The 14,026-nt window shown below is 34.3% G+C and overlaps 1 pseudogene; it reads right to left on the bottom strand.

Moving 5' to 3' along the window:
* Positions 1 to 3,949: 3,949 nt before the first annotated feature.
* Positions 3,950 to 7,644, bottom strand: LOC137404844 (28S rRNA (cytosine-C(5))-methyltransferase-like; annotated as a pseudogene).
* Positions 7,645 to 14,026: the final 6,382 nt, after the last annotated feature.

Below are 14,026 nucleotides of genomic sequence, written 5' to 3'. Positions count from 1 at the left end.
ATCTTGTCAAAGAGAAAAAAGGGCTAGACACAAAAATGGGTAAATCTGATACAGAAGGTCAGACTAAATAAATCAATTGGAGTGAGTAAACTCGTGAAAGATACTAATTCTCTATTCAGGTTTATAGGTTGGATTTGCATTAAAGCACAGCAAATTGTTTTGAATTTCTTTCAAGAATTCTCACTATGGTGAGCCCCTATTTACAGCAAGCATATACTAGGCCAAAAAAACTTATGATTGGCATGTGCTCAGCCCTAGATGATAGATTTTGGCATTTCAGACTACTAATAACATGAAGTTAAATGGAATGAATGGTGGAGTTGAGACTACACTTGCTTCCTATTCATGTACGCATCTATTGATAAATCTATTGTTGATAACTACCTTAAGAAAGTGACATCCCTTTTTGATGCACTCTTTCAGAGAGTTAGCAGCAATCCCATAAACATCTAAACTCGATTTTTGGTGAACTTTCACTCGCTTCATTTGCATTTTCCCTTTATGCAGGCTTTTACGAGAACGATTTCTAAAATAAACATCAATCTGGTAAACAACATGATTGTCTTCTTATGTTAAAGAATAGAGAAAGCATAATATTATTATGCTTTATTAGTTATCTTGAGGTGTTGACTGATGTTCTAAAAAAAGAATCAAGGAGATTGACCCACTAGAAGCTGAGATATAGCCAGCCAAACACAGGTCTACCTATTAAAGAATCAGAGGAAAACCCTTCGAAAATCCCGAAAACTGCGACGTATAAAATCGACTTAATGGTAATGTGCCGGAGTTGCGCACCCTTATCGCCGTTATGTATAATGATTGTTTTGGCTACGAGATGTGAAACGCTTCTCGCGATAGTTAATAATTTACAGGCTAGCTCTGGTTTCTCAGAAAAATCAACTAAACATTGTGTGGTAAAGGCATTTGCCCACAACTCCTCGCCATGATTTTTCAAAGCAGAAGAGCAGATTCTGACTATTGTGCTTCAAATTTTAACATCTGTTCAACGAACGGCGCGTGTATAGTCTATATGCAATATCCGCGAGTTGCAGTTTGTTTAGAATAAGAAATAGGAATGGGACTTTTTGTTCCTTCATCATTTTTCTACTGTGTATCTAATGCAGCATTCAGTTGATTTTCATGATTATCGTCACTATTAACAGACTGGAAGTTCACTTCAGCCATAATCTTAAAAAGACTAACTTGACCGTGCTGCTCTTGCTATAAGAAAAGAAAACGATAACTTTTGCTTTGATTTTTCTATTGATCTATTATCTTATCTATGATTATTTTTTATGATTTATATAATATTCATAATGCATATTATACAAAATAATAATATAACTGCGTATAGAATAAATGATGTAACTAATATAATTTGTAGAAAATTGCAAATGATAACCGATATTGATGATTGATTTAATTGATTCCATTTATTAGCTATAGTTAAAAAAATCTGAACAACGCTAAAGATGAGTCTGAATAGGGAAGCTAAGTATAGGAGAACAACGAAACTGAGCTGAACTAGCAAAATAGCGAAATGTTGCGAAATAATAGATGCGTGTAATTATTTTATCCTAAAACTAATCTACACGTCAGAGGGACTGGTTCGGAATTCTAGGAGCGATGATTGTTAGGCCCAATTTGATTATTCTATACTTCCAGGGATTAAACCAATTAAAACGCCGTGATTGTTATAGGAGAGCGCATTAGTTGGCTTAATTGACCAATGGCACACAAGTCGATTTCATCCGACATATATTGATGATTACCAAAACACTTATGTTTTTTGGTAGACAAGTGTTTGGCTGGCTATATCTCAGCTTCTGGTTGGTCAATCTCCTTGATTCTTTTTTAGAACATCAGTCAACACCTCAAGATGAATAATAAAGCATAATAATATTATGCTTTCTCTATTCTTTAACCTATCCCATTAAGGATCACTTGCGAAAATGGCCATCCTCCTAGTATGGGATTTACTATGACCAATTGCTCATGAGAGTTGGCACAGAAGCAATCATGACTAGTTGCCCTTCATAACACCACTAATGGCTCTCATGTGATTTGAACCACTGACCTACTGCCAGCACACTAACCACTGAGCCACAGCTGCTCCCCACATACCACTCATCTAAGTACAAACATACAGTTTGATCAAAGTTCTTTTGCAATGGCATCACATTCTGGTTTTAGTAACATAGGTAATAAAGTTTCTATCATCTCAGTGAATGCATACTGTCATTTCTACTAATATCATTTATAGTTTGAATCAACTATAAGTTATTTAACAATCTAAGACATGTAAATATCCTTCTGGACATTAGTTCATCATATTCATCAGTTATGAGAAAAACTTTAATGCAATAATCTTTAGAATTACTTCAATGTGAATGGAAAAGGGCTGTAGGTACAGAAAGTAAGTACATTGAAAATTATGTGTCATTGTTGCAACGATTGTCTATAAACACCATAGCGTTATCAATATCCTCTGCTGGTATAGATGTAAACAGTATCATTGAATGTACGATTGTTTTTCAGTGTGTGAACAAAGTATATCCGCAAAAAACTATTATTACAATTTGCAAACAAAATGCTTTATAAGCTATTGTTAAAATTCACAAAAGCAAGATCACTGCATTTTTTAGGAACAGGTTGTTTTTGAGTTAGGAACTGGTTGACGGCAGTCTACTTCGCTTATTGTACAATGATATTAAGATAGGTGAATAGGTAAAAGATCGTGTGTTACACACAGTATTTGGTCTGATGTAAGATGTGATTTGGAATTACTTCATTGTGGTGCTGCTTGTGGTAGTCAACTAGCATTGTAAGTATGATCTCTACTTTTTTGATAGAAATAGAAGCAATGTACGATAGAAACTCTTGAGCAGTCTTGTGAACTTCCTCAGGTGTCTTTCTACCCATTAATAGGGAATTGTTGATGACCAGTTTGACTCCCGGCATACCATGCTTCTGGCTCAAATCATTGGGCCTTGTCAATGTATTGACTTCCAATGTGAACAGAGTAAAAATAGATATATTGAATGCATGTAACGAGAACGTGTGTTGATACTCTACTAATGTTGATGTTCGAAGTAGGTTTATGTTTTAGTGAGTAGTGTGATTGTACCACGTTCTATTGTAGTACGTTTGAGCTGAACATTAATACTCAGGCGACTCGCTTTTCGGCAAGCATTACAATATTTTCTCAGTGCCAGGTATCCCAATTTTGTAATAAAAGGACCCTCGCAAATATGACAGGCATATATCTCCCAATAGAGAAAAACACGGTTTTTTAAAAGTGATCGATCTACTACTATTTGAACCACCATATCACAGGAGACAGACGAGCTGGGTGTTTTATTCACAATTCCCCTCTGACGCTTTGATTTTCCCTTTTAGAACAGAAACCATTGACACAATTAATAAGTAATAATGAATGTATTATACAACCCTAGCACTGCTATTTTATTACTAATTTTCAAATTGTAGTACATACAATTTTTAACCTGTGAGATGTAAAAACGATGATTAATTTCATGATGTGGTTTTTGACCAAAGTTATTTTTACTGGTATGCTGCAGAGTTTGATGTAAACGATCTTTTACGAAGCTAGCTTTTTTTAGTACAAAACCTGAGGGTAACTGGTTTGAATAGCTCTTTCTTGAAACATCTCGAAAGAGGCACTGAAATGGCTTCAAGTTGATGTAATAGCAAGTAACAAATAGCAAGTCTCATAATTATGACAAATAGTCAACTATCAATATAATATGTGACCAGCCTGTGTGACCAGCCTTTTATTCAGAACATTATCAGCCTCGTATCAGCTGGTATCAACTAAAAAGAAACCACCAAACTTGCTAACAACAACTGTAACAAAAACCTGACATGACAAGTTTGGTTATTCAAGTGTAAGAGGAACATAAAAAGTAGTCATGGAAATATATAGAAATTATGAGAAATCTGAAGTCTTGGTGAAAAGTGCTAAAAAGAAGCCTATAGTTTTAGTAGTCTGTGGAGAGGCTCGAATACAGTTGACCCCTAATGGAAACTCCTCATCTAACAGTTCTCCTCGATGAGACCAGCTTGGTAAGGCTTCTTCAAGTGTAAACCGGCCCTCCATCTGGGTAAGCACATCCCTCACCACCTGTGAAACCAGCAAAGATGTTCAAACAACTTACAGAAGCGTACGAAAAAAGATATGAGCTTCGACAAATGCCTCAAAGTTGAGCTTAGATAGGGTAAGGCAAAATGTTTTAAGATTGATTATAAATAAGAGCTGGTGGTAATAGCATCTTATAGCAAATGTCTTATAATGATGCAGAAATTAGGTTTTTGAGAGTTGTAATCACGTCTAGCAACATAAAATGTCCAGACCATACAAAGCAGCAAAACTTATACAGTGGTACAGAGATAAAATCTGTTTGATGCCCAGACAACTTGTATAGATGACCTTGGTAACCAAGGAAACATCATCTCAAAGTTATAAAGACCCAACTGCCTTATTTGATTAATATAATGTCATGAAAATACTAGTAAACCCACCTGCTCATTTTCCTTGCTATGCACTGAGCAGGTTGAGTACACAACTTTCTTTACTCGAGGAAAAGAAAGAGCTTTCTTTAATATAACTGACTGAAAAGAAGCGAGCTTCTTCTCTTCTCTTCTGAGTAGGAGTTGTCTTCTTCAATAGAACCAAGCCTGCCAGTGATACCTATGCCATAGAAAATTAATGGAGATGAAAATAAAACATGCAATAACAGGAATGAATGGGAAAGCCAGCTATAACAAAAAAATGTATCAGTTATTAAATAAAAAATACTATTAATTAGATCAATTAAAAAATTAAGAGCTTTATAATGGTTGGGGATTTGTCTGCACTTGTTAATAAGAACACACTCTAACGTAATAGATAGTTTTTCGATTGGAAACTAATTATATAGCTTTACTAATTCTAAAAAGATGCAAATGAGAAATACAATGGAAAACTGTTAAACCCTAGTTTTACTGAAATGGTGTACTTATGGAGAAGCTTTGTTTGAGAAAGCCAAAGCTTACAACCAAATAGCCCGAGCTGCATGCAAATCCTTTGGCCAGGATCAACAGAACTGCATCTTTATTGAACAAGATATTATTAGTGAGTGTATAGTATTTACATTATCGCTTCATAAATAATGAATTTGATTATAATTAAAACGCAGCAAATAGAATTACGCACTCATAGGACAAAAAAACTGGAATAACGCTAATTTTTAGATATCAGTTGGAGGCTGTCTTGCCAATTTTTACGAACTTCGATTGTATTGGCTGAGATATGCACAGTTTGACAGCTTCAATGGCTTACTGTGCGACATTGACAGAAACGAATAAGTATTAAACACCAGCAACAAAATCATTATAGGGTAAAATTTGATAAGTTGCATTAGGCTCAATTGATAATGTTACAGAGGTAAACCAGCGCTTTACCTGATCCACTACACGAAGGGTCTACCAATATGTACTCTACATCACTGTATTTAGTAACATCACACTGAGTGAAGTCAGCATTGATCACTTTAGAGCAGGTAACCTTGGCTTTACTTAGCATGCTTTCAAGAATCTTTGAGCGTTTCTTGTTCTTTTCAAATGCCGTTATCAGCCTGCAAAAGATATGTCACGGATTTGCAAAAGCATGTGATTAATTTCATACACAATGCGGCTAAACTTGTACACTGATTTTTGATCTTACCCCGTATTGCTCATAATAGCGGCTATATGAGATGTTTTATTTCCAGGAGCTGCACAAGCGTCAATCAAATGACTGCCAGAAGGGGGATTCAAAACGAAGGAGCTCAAGCAGCTGGCCTGTAGCAACAGAAACATGAATCCATAAAATATCTACTTTCAACTAACTGTATAGGTTTGGGAAACTGGCTAAGGTTATCGTTAGTGCCTAAACTAAAAGTAATGGCTCACAGTTGAAATTATAGAACATGACTGGACGATTCAATGCTTATAGACTGTAGGAGACAATTCATCTATTTCTAATTTTATCAACCCTTTAATAAAAGACCCTTGCCTTATCTTGTAGTATAATGCTGTCGTTCAGCAAGAGATTATGATTGTGAAGATCTATGGAAGTTGGTAAGATGAGTAAGTTGCTAATATCTCGGTCAACCCTGACCCAACTATTTGAGGATTGCGAGTCTGCATTGTCAAGATCAATATACTCATAGCCTGAAGACTTGAATGCAGAGAGAACATCTGATACCGAGGCAGCAATAGTCTTTACTCAAATGTACCATGGAAGGGCTGCGAATGATAGCATAGAACAAAAAAACAAAGATGTCTACCGGCAGCGTTGTCACCAGTAACCTATGAATAAGATCTAAGCTAAAACTGTGTGTTATGCATAAAAAACGAACTCTCCTAGTTACCTTTTTTCTTGTAACACTAGCTATTCATAATCTTTACATATTATCATGTCATTTGTTTGAACATAATATTCAGCTTCAATACAAAAGCTGCTCTAAAAAAAGGCTCACAATATAATGCTATTGACTGTTTGTTTATCTAAAAAAAGAGAAGCTCGTTGTTAGCTAACAGCGGCGTTGTCATTAGCAGCCTTTCAAAAATATCAATCCTGTTACTGTTTGCTATGCATCGAAAACAAATGCATCCCTTTTACCTATATTAACCTAAAACTAGCTATTTACACTGTTTACATATTATATTATCATCGATTTGAATATGATATCCAGTGTCAGTACTTGAGCTGCTCTACAAATAGGCTTACAATCAAACGCTATTGATTGTTTGTTTATCCAAAGAGAGACAAGCTATAGCTGTTAGCTGATAGCGGCATTTTTATTCCTGTCAAGAAAATCTATACTGTTATTGTTTGCTATGCATGAAAAACAAACGCATTCGCTTCACTTATGTTAATGTAAAGCTAGCTATTGATAATGTTTACATCGTACATTCCCAATGATTTGATGATGGTATCCAGCTTCAGTACTAAAGCTGCTCTAAAAAAGGCTCACGAGAGAATGTTAACTTTGTTTATTATATATATACATATATATATATATATATACATGTATATATATATATATATACATGTATATATATACATATATATATATGTATATAAATATATATGTAATAATAATAATATAGGAATAACATTAGATGGTAAAACAGTATCATCTTCAAATTCAAAGCCAGACATTGACATACACTAAATATATATATTTGATACCAATGTGATGTTTGACATCATAACGTGTCAGCTCTAATAGTGAAATGAGTTTACACCAAGGACATTTATCTTTGCTCGCTTGTTGCCCCTGTCTTTGTTGGTCTGAAACAAAAATTAGTTTTGTAATGTTTTGTTTTTTAATGTTTCTTTTTGTATTTTGTGTTCGGCACATGTCATGCATAGCTCAGTATTTATAAGCAAATGAAACTCTTTCATATGTATCAGTCGAGCAGTCAGTTTTCTACTTGATACATCTGCATGCAGCACTTTTACAAATAGAATTTATTATTTTAAATTTCATCTTATTTCATTGAGTAAGCAATTCGATACAACACTGGACTTCCACAGAAAGTCTCTATCACACTATTGACTCGGCATTGTTTTCCCATACCGCATCGGTTCGCCATACCAGAGCTGTACTACCACTTTTACTCTTAGCCGCGATTACAGGTTACAAGCTAAGTATTGTTGTGGAATGTACAAGTCATACTGAGACAGACTCGGTCAGAGCCGAGTCTAGCCAAGTGAAACGAGAGGCACGGCCCCCACTATATAAGAGCACACGCCCCAATCAGAAAGCAGAGCTGTTATCGGCCTGTTTATCACATTTTGCACGTTTTTATAGTAACCTTTTATGAACGAAGCAGACAACTTATGCATAAATTCTTTGCACTGAGTCTTTTACTTGTGGAGCAGTAAACGTAGCACACAAAATCATTACAATATATACTTTTTTATTACCATCTAATATTATCTTTTGTGTTTGTATTTATTTTGAAAGTTTTTTAAAAATTCTATACTTGTTACCTATTTTTTGCAATCATCCATTTTAAAATGTGGCACTTCAATTTACGAGCTTTCAACATTTTGTTCTATTATGAACTATTCTTTAAATTGCTAAAAACTGTAAAAACTAAAAACTTTTACACGGGCAGTTGAATGTTATCTTGAATACGAGTTGCGTCTACATTCTAGGACAAGGACCTTAGTGAGGTGCAGTGTTTCAGTGATATCTTCAGATGTTTTGGATATCTTATTTTTTACGTTTGAATCAGTAGTTGTATTAAAATATTTAATAGATGGCTTCTGCTGCCTCAGTTCCTTTACACTTAAACAACTGTAAAGATGTTTAAAGGTAAAATAATAAATAAGCAATAGCTAGAATCTCATTCCTTGGTTTTATTTTTTTCTGTAACTTTTTTGAACTGCGCCAAACGGTTTTCTTATGATACGAAGTTTTAAAGTTAGACTGGTAAGTGTTCCATATTGTGATAGACTGTATGTGTGAACCGAACCAAGTCGAGCCAAGCTGAGCCAAGCCAAGCCGAACCGAGTCTAGTCCAATCGAGTGGAACAAGATGCGGGTCTCCCCGCTATAAACCAGAACATTTGCAGTAGAGAGGCAAAGCTGTCTGCGCCTGTATCATTGACTATGGCATGCTTTTCACTGTAACTACTTATGATCAAAGCAGAATACATGTAGTAACTCTTCACACTGATTCTTATGTTAGTGGGGTAGTAAAGGGTAATGCACAATACCTTTACAATATGTCGAATAAAAGTACATTTTTTGTGCAAAATCTTTTTTTATTTTACGCTCAATGCTGAATATTCAAAAATCAATGAAACATTTGAATGACTAAAAAGTATGTTAGGCCGTTATTCAATGACTGCTACAATCATTAGTTCAGTTTCTACACACCTAAAAAAGAAGAGAAAACATGAGGAAAATAGAAAAGAATGAAAGAAAAATAAAAAAAGAGCAAGAAAAGGAGAGAGAATGTATGAGAGAAGAGGAAAAGATAGAGGGGAGAAAACAAGAAAAGATAAAGGGAAGAAAAGAGGAATAGAAATAACAGAGGAATAATAATAAATCACAGAGGAAGACAACAAGGAAGATAGCAAAGAATGAATGAAAAGTAGAAGAATGAGAAAAAGAAAGAGAGTGGGAAGAAAGAAGAGTAGAGAGAGAAATAGGCAAAGAAAAAAAACAGAGGAAAAGAAACAATATCTAAATATGAAAAAGACAGAGAAAGACCTCTGAAGAGAACGGTGCACATTCTATCACCAAATTTACTGGTTTGTCCCTCTCATGACTAGTAACAGTTGAATAACAATGCATATTCTATAACCAAACTTACTAGTGGTCTAAATTCTATGTGCTAAACAAAATACGTCCCTCTCATGACCAGTAAGGGCTAATCCAGTGACCTAGATGAAGGTCTTACCCAAATTCAATGGCTTGGTTATACGGACAGCTTTTAGAATTGTAGTCCTAGAATAACAACTGCTCAAAAATGTTTGCATATTTTTTCATTGATACCATAGAGACATAGAGTATAATTGCAATAAATAAAAACATTCATGCAAACCTACACAGTTTCTAAACGGAGCTATAAAAGTTATTAGACATAAGAACTGTTGACCAATCCAGTAAGTCAAAGTGAAATACTGATTCCATGGATGGATAAGGAAGTGCAACATATTAAAAGAAGAAACTGATTAAAGCGTATTGGAGGTCGACTGATTCATAAGTTGAAAAGAAATATTGACAATAAATTTATACATTTAAATAAGAAGCACTACATAAATCATCTTATCCGACAATCTGAACCAAATGACACAGGACAGATACAAAACTCTGCAGAGATGAATCAGGAAAAAATCCTGAGACCATTTAAAGCACATAAATTACATAATTTTTTTATTGTATACTTCAATATATTAGCTTTGGCTTTCGAATGAGCTTTTGCTTGCCATGGTGAGATAGACATTGGTTGGTGTTTATAAGATTTCTCCAAAGCTCTACCCCAAAAATGTTTACTGGCATAGCCTCGGAAATTGTGATGTCACAATTTTCATATGCAGTGTTGTGTGCTCTTACCGCCTATTTTATTGCTTACCGCTTATATTTATCAACTACAATAATGACACTAGTGTCAGGCGAAGGTAGAACAACTACAGAGAACCAATGAAGATGAAAAAGGAATCAGTGTCATTAGTTCTCCATGTATAGATTATTTCTATGATAAATAACTCAGAATTCAAGCACCATACTATGTTTTCCCATGATATTATGCACTAGCCCTCTCATTTTATTGTGATATTGAGGATCACGACTAAGACTAATTAGTTTCAAGCATTGCGTGATCTCGCTAAAGTGCGATTGACATATAGTCCTAGGGCCACGCAACCTCAGGTCTCAATTTAATCGATGTGATTTCATTACCTTTATCAACGACAGTCCATTAATTGAAGCATAACTAACTAACCCTGAACATGTGTTTGTATTGGTCGGCGTTAGCACGATTCCTGGCATTGTTGATTATCTAGAATCCTAGTTTATTATTAGCGCTCTCTGGGTTTAACAGCACTGATTGTCACAGAAAAGCGGAGCCTCAATGGCAGTGAAAGGGCTCGACTACCAAAGGCTAAATAATAATTATGACATCACATTTTGAGAACCTGAACCAAGTGTTTTTTTTGCAAGACATACTTTTGACACCCTGTTTTTCATAATTCTATTATTCTTTGTGTATTGAATATAGGCTCATTCAAAAGCCAAGACTCTGATTAAAAAATTATGTAATTTATGTGCTTCAAGGAGTATAAACAGATCATTGAAACTTTCACTTTACATCAGTTGCAGGGAAACTGTGCTAAGCACGTTTTGACACATGTCATAAGATCCATCTAACTGACACATAATTTCATGATAAAAATGTTTCCTAAGTTCACACCTGAGATATTTTCCAATATCTAGTAAAGAAGTTACTGGCTCATATGACCTGTCATATGACCAAAGTGGAAAGCTACTTTCTTTTACATTAGCCATATTACTACAGAGAAGTTCAACGGAATCTTAATATATGAGATATTTCTTGACTGTCGGAAACTAGCAAAATTTCTACTTATATTTAAATCATGAAAGCGTGAAAACCTTAACATATATATATATATATATATGTATATACATATATATAAATACATCTATATTGCTAAGTTTAATCAAAATATTTGAGAAACATTTCTATAAATGCTTTCAAGATTACCGTAAAACCTCTAACTGAACGCCACCTCTATTTGAACGCTAATTTCATTTGACCACCACCCTGAAAGAAGGGTTGAAAAATTGAGTGTCACTCTCTAATTAAACGCCACATCCATTTGACTGCTACTTGACATTATTTTATCTTTACAATATAAATTAATTAGTAGAAAAGTGTTCAAAAAACCATATTAATAATGAGTCGTTTACATCAATAACAATTAATTATCTTGGTGTCCAATTCCAAAGCTTTTCATTATATTTTCTTTAAAACTTTGAAAGCGACACCAAAAAATGAGCAATAACTGCCTCAGGCTAATATTAGTTTCTTCTTTGCTACAGTTTTGATACATTCAACTCTATATATAAAAACAATTTACATTTACGATGGTACAAAGGTTATATTTAGCAAGCAAAATTTTACGCACTGCATTTGTGCTAAATGCATCGAGTAAAAGTTTTGTTCCCACAAAAATTATTTAGACCTTAATATCGAATAGTTCAGCAGTTCTGAAGAAAAATTGAGATCAGAAGACGTGATGAACAAAACTTAACGACCAGAAGATGTTTGTTCCATCCAAAGCAAGTATCAGAACACAGCTATTCGAGCAAACGATACAAATATTTTTGATTTAAAACGTTAATTTTTTGTTTCTGCATGTAATATAAGTTATGGCTCATTTATGTCACTTGTTCATGAATATTTATTTGTAGCATTTAATAAATTATAATTATATAACTTATATAAATAAATTTGCATTCTCATAGCATATTATTTGATAGTATCATTGTGGTAATCTGATCTTACAATTGATCGATGCTCATAACTCCACTTCTATTGCACATAAAAAATTAAATTGCCGGCAAACTGTAGCAAACGTATCAATAAATGCAATGAGCTTTTATGCAACATTGGTAAATATGGATATAAAATAAAAATTTTCTTTCAAAATAAGAATGAAATAAAAATTGAAGGCTCCAACAAATTGCAAAGGCAGTACACACTCTATAATATCATCGCCGGTCAATCACATGCAATAGATATCAACTTGCAGAGATATTTCTCGGTTTCTCAGTGCTTATTTATTTAGATATCTTTGACAAATTAGAGATAAGTTAGCAGATTTATTTCTTCTCCAAGGTTTAACATAGCTGCACCAGAAAAAGAGGGCAAAATATAGGCGACGTTTGCTACGCCCGAAAAAGGTTTAAATTATTTTCCCAAAATTCTGAAAAGCCATTTGAAAAGTACAACGCCAGCCTCTATTTGAACTCTTCTATATGACCGCTACTAGCGAGGAAGGGTCGAAAAATAGAGCGTCATGGCGTACGATTAAGGGTTTTGTGGTGTATGCTGGACTTCAAGCAGCTTCAGCATCTACATGTACAATCCAGCTTTAGATGTGGTCATGCTTTCACTTATGTAGCCTGGCCAGTAATATTGCTTGATATTCACCTAGTCCTAACTAAAAATGTCAAAGTCAATGAAATGATTAGATGATTAAAAAGTATACAGGGTCATTATTCAATGACTGCTGGAATCAACAAATCTGTTTCAGGACATCCAAAGAGAAAGGCAGAAAATGAGGAAAATAGGAAATAATGAAGGGAAAGTAGAAGAAGAGTGAAAAAGGGAGAAAGAAGATGTGAGAGAGAAAAGGAAGGGTGTAAAAAAGAGATGGATAGAGAGGGAAATAAGCAAAGATAAAAGAGAGCCCAGTCAGTAATATCTCATTGCGCTCAACGACGAAGTCAAGGTGATTCCTCTCATTTGATATTTTTTGACTCCAATAAAACTTTTTATTGTTTCAATCATGATATCCAGTAATCACAGGCTCTCCAGTCAACTTACTGGCTTCTTTCCTATCAGATTGTGAACAATTTGTAAGGGTTAAGAATATTTAATCCAGTTGTTTGCCAATCTTAGTTGGAGGGCAACAAGGATCCATTCTTGCTTCTACACTCTTTCCAATATATTTATAAATGTTTTACTCTACAATACCCTTGTTGAGTGCTGCGTTTGCATATGTTGATAGTACTGTTTTCATCTGAAGCAACAATGACATGAAATGAAAACGTGATTCTGATATTAACAAAGTCTGTCTCAGTAGTACCATCAATCGTGAAAAAATCCATATATAAATGTCCCCCTTTTTGTTGATCAGTCATTTCAATATGGATACTGTATCTTTTAATTTACATGCGGGGGTAGCAGTCTGTCAGAGAGAAGATCAGCAACACTCACCTTTATCTTAACCAATGATTTAACACGGTTCAAACGTATTGATTATCTTTGTAGCAAGATTTCATCAAACATGTTTCTTTTGCAGCGGCGCATACATGTCACAAGCAGAACGATAGCGCTGTTGTTTTACTTACAATTTATACATTGTCATCTGATCAGTGGCATTGTTATATATTTCCTTTTTTAACCATGTTGACAGCAGAAAAAAATGTTCCTTTTATAAAAATCTAAACTAAAACTTTTGTAATACAATTTAGTATTCCAGCTCACCACACTTCCACACATTAAATAACAAAATCTTCAAACACATCGTCTTATTCCAAACTTGCCCATGTTTGCAATCGTGCTACAGGTTTCAATAGTTTGCATAAACTCTGTACAGAATATTTGTATTTATCCTTGCACGCATAAGATAAACATCGTTATCTATTCCGTGACACCAACATACTACATCCGTTATCGAATGTTCAAATTTATGAAATTTCTGTTAGTACGA

This window comes from Watersipora subatra, chromosome 9, assembly GCF_963576615.1.
Source record: "Watersipora subatra chromosome 9, tzWatSuba1.1, whole genome shotgun sequence".
Taxonomy (NCBI): domain Eukaryota; kingdom Metazoa; phylum Bryozoa; class Gymnolaemata; order Cheilostomatida; family Watersiporidae; genus Watersipora; species Watersipora subatra.
Note: the sequence above shows the minus strand (reverse complement) of the source record. Positions and strands in the feature narration are given on the sequence as shown.